This window comes from Heterocephalus glaber, unplaced genomic scaffold (genome assembly GCF_053883595.1).
Source record: "Heterocephalus glaber isolate CG9 unplaced genomic scaffold, H.glaber_assembly_v1.0 deba00000071, whole genome shotgun sequence".
Lineage (NCBI taxonomy): Eukaryota > Metazoa > Chordata > Mammalia > Rodentia > Bathyergidae > Heterocephalus > Heterocephalus glaber.
In genome coordinates, this window is record NW_028258137.1 from 5,751,217 (window position 1) to 5,761,605 (window position 10,389).

The 10,389-nt window shown below is 53.5% G+C and overlaps 1 protein-coding gene across 1 annotated transcript in view; it reads right to left on the reverse strand.

Moving 5' to 3' along the window:
- Positions 1-1,362, reverse strand: part of LOC101715321 (1-phosphatidylinositol 4,5-bisphosphate phosphodiesterase gamma-2) — a 137,256-nt gene extending 135,894 nt beyond the window's left edge. The window contains exon 1 of the mRNA XM_087203664.1: positions 1,269-1,362. The gene's annotated coding sequence lies outside the window, so the exon portion shown is untranslated. The remainder of the gene's footprint in view (positions 1-1,268) is intronic.
- Positions 1,363-10,389: the final 9,027 nt, after the last annotated feature.

Here is a 10,389-nt window from a genome sequence, read left to right on the forward strand (position 1 = left end):
CATTTTTGTGAGGCTCTGCTCGCAAGGCCAGGAGCTTGCAGACCATCGCGGGCTGGGAGCCGGCCCAGGATGGAAGTGGTGACGTGGATGAGCTTTTCTTTTTTGCGGTTTTTACTGTTTTCTAAATTAAGCGTTCCCAAAAGTTTTCTCCCCAGCGGTTTCCCACGGGCTCCACCTAGGGAGCGAAAAGGGGCTCTGCGCGGGGTCCACGTGCCCAGCCTTGCAGGGGCCACAGGGGCAGCTGCCGCATCAGCTGCGCAGGAATGAGTCTCCCCTGCGCCGCTGCTTTCCAGGCGCCCTTGCGACTTTGCAATCGGGGGAGGTCACTGTTTGGGTCCTGTAAGGCCTCCCGGTAGAACTGAAACTAAGGACAATAACCTGTGCCCACGGGGGGGGGGGGGGCCTGCAGGCAAATAGTTGGGACCTCGGGGTCTCCCTTTCCACGGAGGGCCGCTTCTCAAGCCAGCTAGGAAAGCGTTGGGGGGGGGGGGGGGACGCTGCAGCATCAAGGGAGCAACCAAGACGGGGGCGGGGGTCTGCATCGTGCCCGGGGTCACACAGGCGGAACTGAAATTCAAATCAGGTCCTGACCGAGGCGGCCACCTGCTGCCCCGCGCCACGTCAGCCCCCTCAACCCAGCAGCGCCTCACTGTTCGCGAGCAGGTGACCCCAACGTCTGCGGGACCCCTAGCCTCAACCCCCTGCCCAGACTCAGCCCATCTTCCCCCGTACTTCCCTGGGGTGAGCACCGGAGTGGAGTGGCCTCCTTGGGGCTCCCAAACGTGACCGGGAAAACGCACGGCCGTGCGCGGGGCTGTGCGTACGGGGCGGGGGGGGGGGGGGGCACGAATTCCTGAGCAGCCCAGGGCCTCGGGGACACGGGCCGCGCCCGCCCCGCATCGCTCCCCCCCGTCCACGCAGCAGCCACCTGTGGAGACTGGAAGAGCAGTCCTGGGGTCCCCACAGCCAGCGCACCGGCACCGGGACCCCCTGACCCGGAGCCGCCCCTCCCCGCCCGAATCCCATTCAAACCCGGGAGCCACGAACGGCGGGGGGGCAGGGACCCGGCAGGTGGCGCCGCCAGGGGAGAGGAAGGGGCTGGGGGCTGGGAGCTGGGCCGGGACCCACGGCTCCCCCACCCGGCCCGTACCGAGGCCGGAGCCCGACGGCGCCCACCCCTCCCGCCTCTCGCCCGCCTGAGCTCAGGCGCGGGTGCCCAGGACGCGGGTCCCAGGTGCTCTGCGTGCGCCCCGCCCGCCTCCCCTTACCTGGCCGTGCCGGCCTCGGGCTCGGGTCCCCGTGCAGCGCCCCCTCCGGGCTCGGGCTCCGGCTCCGAGCGCGCCCTGCGCCGCCCGCGCTACTTCTGCTTCGCCGCGGCCGCGCCACGTGACCCGGGCCACCGCCCCCCCCCGCCGGGGCGCGCCCACACCCGCCCGCCTGACACCCCGAGTCCCGCCCGGAGCCCCGCCCTCCCCGCGCGCCGGCCCGGGCCACTCGGCCAGGTGACGCGCATCAGTGGAGCGCCTACTGCCTACAGGGGTTTGCGCGCATTGATTGCTCTCCTGTTCACGGCCTGCATTTGAAGTCAGGCCGCGCTGCAGCCAGGCCACCTGGTATTACCTTAGGTGGACACTTAAATAGCGCAGCCTCGGTCTCTCCTTCTGCGAAATGTGAGCAGAACAAAGAACATCAGACAATAACTGACGTCCCGTTTTCGGAGAATGTAAAATGTTCTTTAGGGAAAATTGCTTTCTCCCATTCTCGAGATTCATGAAGCAAGTTTATTCTAACCCTTCCGGTGCATCTTTGATGGAAGCTGCCTTTGTTGTGACTGCAGCCTGCTTTAGTCACCTTCTGTAATGTCACAGCACTGCAGGGTCACTTCTGGTTTTGTTGTTTTGTTTTGGTTTTGGTTTTGGTTGTTTTTGTAGTAGTGGAGATTGAACCCAGGGCCTTCTCATTGAGCTACATCCTCAGCCCTTTTTTAATTTTTTACTTTGAAACAGGGTCTTGCTATGTCACTAAGTTGCCCAGGCTGAACTTTAAATTGTGATCTCCCTGCCTCAGCCTCCCAGAGTGCTGGGATTACAAGCATGCGCCACCACACCTGGCTTGTTTTGGGCTGTTTTGTTCTGTTTTTAGACAAGTTCTCATTGTGTAGTTAGCTGGCATTAAACTCACTCTGTGGCCCAAGTTGGCCTCAGACTCCCCAGTGGAGGCATCTTTGGATCTTGGAGTGTCCCTCTTGCTGTGAACGGACCCCGGGGATCTGTTTACCATGAACTCACACCTGTCAGTAGGGGAGGGGAAGGGGGAGAACCAGTGCCAACCACCACAGACCCTGGCTCTGCTGTTTTTAAGGGGCCCAGAAAGGCTTGTTATGACGCCAGCCACTGAAACCACAGAGCCGCCGTCCCTGGAATAAATGACCAAAGAATCCAATTTCTTTGTCTTGTTTCTTTGTCTTTTAAACTTCAGTTTGTATTTACTTCCATCAGTCTTCTCAAACTTCTCTTTTGGTACATGTTGCACAATGTACGTGACAGATCAGTACGGCCACACACATATAATTATCACCAACCCTACGTGGATTCCCGGGGAATCAAACAAGAACACTTGAACTGGGCCTGGTGGTTCGAGCCTGTGATCCCAGCACTCTGGGAGGCTGAGGCAGGAGAATCACAAATTTGAGCCCAGCCTGGGCAACTTACGGACATAGGAAGACCCTGTCTCAAAAAATAAAAAGGGAAAAAAAATAAAAAAATAAAAAATAAAAAATGAAAAGGGCTGGGGATGTAGATCAGGATGAAAGCCTTGCACTCAATGCCTAGCACTACAGAAGGAGAGAAGGAAAGAAAGGAAGCGAGAAAGGCAAAAAGAGAGAAAGAAAAAAAGAAAGAAAATACTTCAGTTTTAAGAACTCTTGTTTCCATCTGTGAATTAGAACCCACAGCATTTCTGGAGTTAAAGGTCCAGGTGTCGGAGGTAATGGGCCTAGAGACAGGAGTTTGCTTTGTTCTTTTTTCATATTTTTAATTCTTCCTTGCCTCGTTATTTTACAGACCACGCCCCCTCCCCAGAGGAACAACTAAAGGAATCCAGAGCAATGAATTCGGGGTGTTCGGGGCTCCTAGCTCTTCCTCAAACTTCCACTTGGTTGTTTAAAATGAAGGTAACTGAGGTGTCAACCCTGGCTCCAAGAGGACACGGATATGAAGTGATGCTAACTTCCCAGGGCAACCGCTCCACACGCTCAGGGCACACAGGCCCCGCTGCCAGCCACCTGTCCTAGGCTCCAGGTGCCCCGTCCATGGGTGGTGGCAGCAGGATTGGACTTGGCCTGAGTGGTGGCAGGGCCCACGGGCTCTGCCCCTGTTGCCAGCATGAACAGGAGGTGTCTGGGCGGCAGGGGAGAAGTGCTTTTGGAGCCTCTACAGATTAGTGAATGGGTCAGGAAGTGACCTCAAAGGGTGGAGGGGACTTTTTTCCTTTTCCTATAAAAAGAAAGGGGAGGAGGATAACCTGAAAGAAATGCGTCGTTTCATCAGCGCGATCTCAGCTCCACTCTGGCCCCTCACCTGTCTGCGATGGCACACACTCCCCCCACCCCGTCCTCCACCCGCCAGCAGCCCTGGTGCCCTGGACCCCGAGTTCTCTGTGCCCGTTTCCTCCGGAGATTGTGTGACACTGGCACCAGCATCCGAGGGCGTTGTGAGGACCAGAGGAGAGCTGGGGGGAGGCGCCCGCCTCTCTGGCACTGTCCCCAGGAAGATCGGAGGGTGCTGAGCTTCGGAGCTGGAGGTGCGGCTTCTGGCTCCAAGTCCCAAGGCTGCCCTTCCCGGGCTGTGTGAGCCTCTCTGAGCACCCCAGTCTCCCATCAGAATCACCAGCTCTGTGGAGACAGGCAGTAGCTGGGGTTTGCCAAGGAACGAGGGCCACATGGGTGTAAGGGGTACAGGGTCTCTCTTTGGGGTGGTAAAAATGTTCTAAAATCAATCACAGTGGTGGCTGAACAGCTCTCTGTGCTAAAGCCACCGGACTGTGCAGCTTAGATGGGTGAATTGTGTCATATGTGGGGTTTGGGGTTTTTGCTTGGCGGTACTGGGGATGGAACCCAGGGCCTCAGGCACAACAGGCAAGCGCTCTGCCATGGAGCCACAGCCCCAGGGTGACAAAGCTGTTTTTAAAACTCCTTCCTTAGTGGGCCGGGGATGTAGCTCAGTGGCACAGCACCTGCCTGGCAAGCTTGAGGTCCTGAATTCAACCCCAGGTGCCAAAAATAAATAGATAGATACATAGATAGATAGATAGATAGATAAATAAATAAATAAATAAATAAATAAATAAATAAATTCTTTCCTTAAACCAGGTGTGGTGACACAGGCCTATAATTCCAACACTTGAGAGGCTGAGGCAGGAGGATCACCATAAGTGCAAAGCCAGTCTAGGCTACATAGTGACACCTTGTCTTAAAACACAAAACCAAAACCAAAATATTTTCTCCTAAGGGCTGGGGATTTAGCTCAGTGGCACCGAACCTGCCTCACAAGCGCAAGGTCCTGAGTTCAATCCCCAATACCAGAAAACAAAAACACTCACACACAAAAAAGAAATATTTTCTCCCTTACACCCCTGTCGACAGGCTTGGAGACCATGGGTGCCACAGAGCCAGTGAGCAACAGCAGCTCATTGGTCATCGCCTTTGGGAGGACGGGATCCCATGTTGAGGGGCTTTCATATGGACCTCCTCCACACCGCCGAAGGCTGAGGCCACCGCCTTGCCAGGGACCCTCCCCAGCCTTTCCCCTACTCCACAGCCAGCATTGCCCGGCCCACCCCCCGAGAACTCTGAGGCTGGTTTCCTTTCCCGCCATTGTTCAGTGGCGGGCAAAACCCTGGGGACAGCTGAGGTCTCAGCCAGCTGGCAGGCAGACATCTGGAGGGGAAGCCCCACCCCGAGAGGCAGGCAGACCCCTCCGCCTCTGAACCCTGGCTGTTTGGGAGACCCTCTGGGTCCAGGGTCTTTGTTTGAATTTCTCAAGCCTGGCATCCTGCTGGGGCTCATTAATTCATTCAACACACACTTGCTGAGTCAAAGTCCTATCCCATGAGGGACACATGGGGATGTTCTGGCATTGGGTTAGCCTGGTTCTGACCTGAGTTCTACTATTTGCTGTCCATATGGCTCTGGACAATTTTCTAGCTCTGTAAGCCTCCCTCCCTGCATGGGCACACAGGGCTGTGTGGAGGGTGCCATGGCTGAGTGTCCTAGGCCTCTGGTACCATTCTTGGGTAACTGGACCCTGAAGCCAACCCCCTGCCTCATCAGCACAGACTTACAACCCGGGAGCAGGGTGCACCCAGGCTCTGCCAAACTCCCGCCTAGGGTAAAATCAAGAGAGCTGAAGCCAGGCACAGTACTCCAGGCCTGGAATCCCAGCACTGAGGAGGCTGAGGCAGGAGGATTTAGAGTTTTGAGTCTGGCCCATTAGTTTTTAAGTCTAGTGACTTAGAAAGACCCTGTCTCAAAAAATAAAACAAAAAAGGGCTGGGGTGTAGCTCAGAGTGAAGACCCCAGGTTACATCCCCAGCACCAGGAGAAAAACATCAAGAGAGCTGGCTTAAAACCAAGAGTGACTGTGGCCGCCAGCAACCAGAACTCTGGTCTGCCGAGGACGCCCATGTCTGCCTTGGAGCAAGCGCCAGAGGGAGGCACCCTTCCCCAGGCACCTGCCCTAACCCTGCCTGTCTCATGGGCTAGAATTGGGTCAGGGGCCCGTTTTCAGCCCCAGCTGCCCTCAAGGAAATGGATTCTATGCTTGGCTGATGCTAGGGACAGGCTGGCATCCCTGAGTCACGTGGGGGCACTGAAGGGTATGCGGGTGGGCAGGGGCAAGGGGAACTGATTCCACCCTGGGTAGCCCTCAGAGTCCTGCAGGTGTCACAGAGACTGTAAGGTGGGCAGCTGGGAGAAGGAAGTTCTCCTGATTCCCTCCATATGCCAGAAAGCCTCTTTACTCCGCTCTGTCATTCATTCAACAAACACTGAGCCTTAGCTGATCCCAGGCCCCAAGCCTGCTGGAACAAATTACCACACACTTGGTTACTAGAAACCCCTGAAACATTACCAGAGACCTCTGCAGTAGGCTCCAGTCTCCTGCTCAGTGTACAACACAAGCCTGAGAAAAAAACTAAAAGACAGAACTAAGACAGAAAGCAGGATGCCAGGACGACCAATGCTGGTTCAACTGACAAAGGTGCTGGCCCATCCAAGCCACTGATTTTTATTAGTAATGAATTGGGGTAAAGGCGAACTATGTATAAGGGCGGAACTACATGCAAGGATGCACAGTAGTGCGGTTTCTATAGAAATTAAGCAAGACTTGTAAAGGGAAAAGACAAAGCATTCTCGAATTAGGAACAGAATAGAAAAAATACATGACTGTAATTAGAACATTGTCCTTCTAGTCAAGAAGGTTTTAGTTGTGGGAACGGAATTTGGGTGCGAGTTACTCTGACCTCGGCACATAGGCTTCAGCCGGACTAGCTTCTCAAAACAAGCCAATTGTGGGGTTAGCTCTTCACAGCCTGCTTTGCTCATAATCAATATGCCCAGCCTGCTCTGGGCATAATCAATATTGTGGTCGCCTGCACTCGGTGACTTAAAAGACCTGAGGTGAATCTCCTCACCTCTCCTGAGGTCCGAAGTCTGCAGTCACAGTGAGGGCTGAGGGCAGGGAGTGAACCAAAGGGCTCTGCCCCCTGAGCTGAGAAGGCCAGAAGAGGAGCTGACTAGGTCTTGTGGGATTTGCTTTGTTTGCTTTGTGGTGCTGGGGATCAAGCCCAGGGCCTCCTGCAAGCGCTCCACCACTGAGTGACAACCCAGCCCCAAAACCGAATCTTGAAAGATGAACATGAGCACTGGAGAGAAGCTTCATGAAAAACAGGACATGTTAGCCAGCCACGGTGGTGCATGCCTATAATCCCCACACTGAGGGAGGCTGAGGCAGGAGGATTGCCATGAGTTTGGGGCCCGCCTGGGCTACATAGTGAGTTCAACATTAGCCTGCACTACGTAGCAAGAGCTTGTCTCAAAAACTCAAAAAATAAAAATAAAATCTTTTCAGTTTATCAAAATCAGCAACCTCACAGAATACCCATGCGCGCCAGGACCCTTGAGGTAGCAAATGCCCTCTGTCCTCACCACGAGGTTGAAGGCGCAGTGATTTTCATGTCTGTTTCACAGATGAGGAAACTCAAGCTCGGAGATTAAGCACTGGCTGGTGGGTCCTGTCAGTCGGCAGCAGAGCTGGAACTCGGAGCTGTGTGCCTTCCATGAGACCTGGAGCAATTTCCACCCCACAGAGGACTCCAGCCCCTCTTGGGGTCCTCAGGACTGAGATGCACCCTGAGACGCTGGCCGCCAAATCAGGACCATGGGGTGGCCTGACACCCACATTTAGGCCTCCATCGCTGCAGCCTTTGCACCCTTTGCAGTGTGGGCACCAGTGCCTCCCACTAAAACAACAGTGAAGGAATTCGGGGAGCTTTTCAGAAGTACAAAGCCATCCGGGCACTTTGGGCAGATATGGGAAGGTATTAGCTGCAAGGCTAAGGAGGTTTTGCCTGCGGCTACCAATCCAAAAAGACTATGTTATAGTGAGTTCCTTCGATGGGAGCATTAACTAGATCATCCATTTATTCATTCAATCAACAGATTCAGTCAGTTCACTGCATTTAGTGAGCACCTACCATGTAGCAGCTACTGCTCCAGGCTCTGAGGATAAGAAAGATCTGTTCTTTATTGGGAGGTCATAGACTGGGAGGAGAGACCAACAGGTTAAAAAAATGCACACCTATTACAATGGCTAAAATAAGAACAATTGCCATACCCGGTGCTTCGAGGACGCAGGACCAGCAAGAGTACAAAATGACAGTCCCTCTCCAGAACACAGCAGCAGTGTTTTAAAGGCTAAGCAGGCACTTAGCTCCTGTCCCCAGCCTCACCTGTGTTTGCCCAGGAGAAACAAAAACACCCGTGCACTCAGACCTGCACGGTCATGTTTACAGCTGCTTTATTCATAATAAAGAAACATCGACTGTGTCTCTCAACTCATCATGGATAAACAACGTCCACCAGGGCCGGGGATTTAGCTCAGTGGTTCCAGTGCCTGCCTTGCAAGCGCAAGGTCCCGAGTTCGATCCCCAGTACCAAAAAACAAAAACAAAAACAAACAAACAAAAAAAAAAATACACCCACCAAGAAGCCACTCGGCAAGGACAGGAAATTACTGGTTCACAGGACACTGTGGCCTCGACTCAAGTGACAGATGCCAGGACCAAAGGCTATCAACAGGCGGGTGCATGGATAGACACCTGGGAGAGGTGAACTCCACAGATCAGGGGTGTCTTAGTTACTTTTCTCTCCCTGCTGAGACAAAATACTCAACATCCAAAGTTAAAGGAGGACAGGTTTATTTAGCTCACGGTGTGTAGAGGTTTCACTCCGTAATCGGCTGGCTCCATGGCAGGGTGGGGTGACAGACAGACATCACAGAGGAGAAACAGTTCGTGCCGGGCAGAAGGTGGCAAAGCAAGCAAGGGGCCAGAGAAGCCTCTTTCTATCCCTTACATTGTATCCAGGCTGCTGGGATTAGGGTGGTGCCAAACCAATCAGTGGACTGATTTAGGAATCACTCATCCTTAATTCCAGCACCCTCAATTCTAGCATTGCATCATGAAGCAATCACACACTCTAGATCCAGCCACCTCTGAAAAAGCTCCACCTACGATTGCATGAGGCTTTGGGGGAACATCTAAATACCAGCTATCACAAGTGGGTACTAGGCCTGGGGCAGAAAGAGGGATGTAAGGGAGTTTTGGAGACAGAAATGAAGTGGTTTTATGTTTTCATTGTCATGGGGATTATCCTACTTTATAATTTATCAAAATTTATAGAACTATAGCTGGGCGTGGTGGTGGATACCTGTAATCCCAGCACTTGAGAGGTTGAGGCAGGAGGATTGCCAGGAGTTTGAGGTCAGCCTGAACTACATAGCAAGACCCTGTCTCAAAAACCCCAAAACAATAAAACAATAAAGCACTTATAAAACTGTGTACCAAAAGGGGGAAATTCTGCTGAATGCAAATCATATTTCTTAAAAGAAAAAAAATGATTATAATAAACTGAGAAGTCCAGGGGAAGGAGAAGGAAGAAGCAGGCAGTCTGGAAGAGCTAGGAAGGCTTCCTGAAGGTGAGGATCCTTGGACCAAGGTCAGTAAAAGGACCAGAGTTTGTCAGCTGAGAAGGCAAAGAGACAAGAAGGCTGGGCTCCCAGCGGCAGGAACAGCATGAAAGAGCAACACTTGGGTCAGGGACATGGCTGTGCTGGGGTACAGGGTGCCTGTCCCCAAAGCCACGCTGGACAGGGAAGCAGGAGTCAGTTCAGGAAGGGCCTGTGAGTCTGCATCGGAGGGCACTAGGGAGCTACTGAGGGTCTCAGAGCAGAAGAGGGACCTGGACAGGGCTCTGCTGGACAGAATCCTTCTATGAACCAGTCTGGGAGCAGGGAGTCTGCTCAGGATGTTCTCTCCCTGTGACTGCCAGTGCTTGGCTGAGACACTGTTGCTCGACAAACATTAACCAAACCCTTGCTGTGTGCTGGTGCCCTTGTGGAAGCCAGGGATACAGAGTGGACAAAGACGACAAAGGAACTGAGACAAAAATCACCGTGATCTTCCCCAGGGGGATGCAGACGACACAACACACAAGGACAGCTGTGAACATGGCCTCAGACAGGCAGCTCTCCCCGCAAAAGGCAGTGACCAATGTGGGGAGGTGGAGTGGGGCTTTCACACAGTGGCCACGGGGGCTTTTGCAGGAGGTGACATTTGGGCAGGACCTGCGTGGGAGGACTTGAACTCTGGGCAGGCGCAGACTCTCCCAAAGCCTACAGACAGGGCTATCTCCCTCCCTTCCCTACAGCCTCTGTATTTGTCCTGTTCCTCTTGGCACTGAAGATCACACCTGTCACCATTACAAACAGAGCCCTGTTGACAGAACAATAGGGCTGCAGGACACACCTGGGACAGCTGAGCTTGTTTGCAAAATTTAAAAACACGAAGTATGGTTCTGCCACCTGCCTCGCAAGCTCAGGGTCCTGAGTTTGATCCCCAGTACCAAAATTAAAAATAAAAACATAAAAACACAAAATAAAAGAAGAGGCCCCAGCGAGCAAACAAGCATCGGTGCCTGACAGCTCTGAGCAAATGAGTGGCTCTGGTCCTCAGTCAGCAGAGCTGTCACCTTCTTTGGGGACTGTCCGGACCAGTCACCCCTGTTGGCCACATGACAAGTGTCCCAGGAGCGTTCTGCCAGGACTGAGCCTT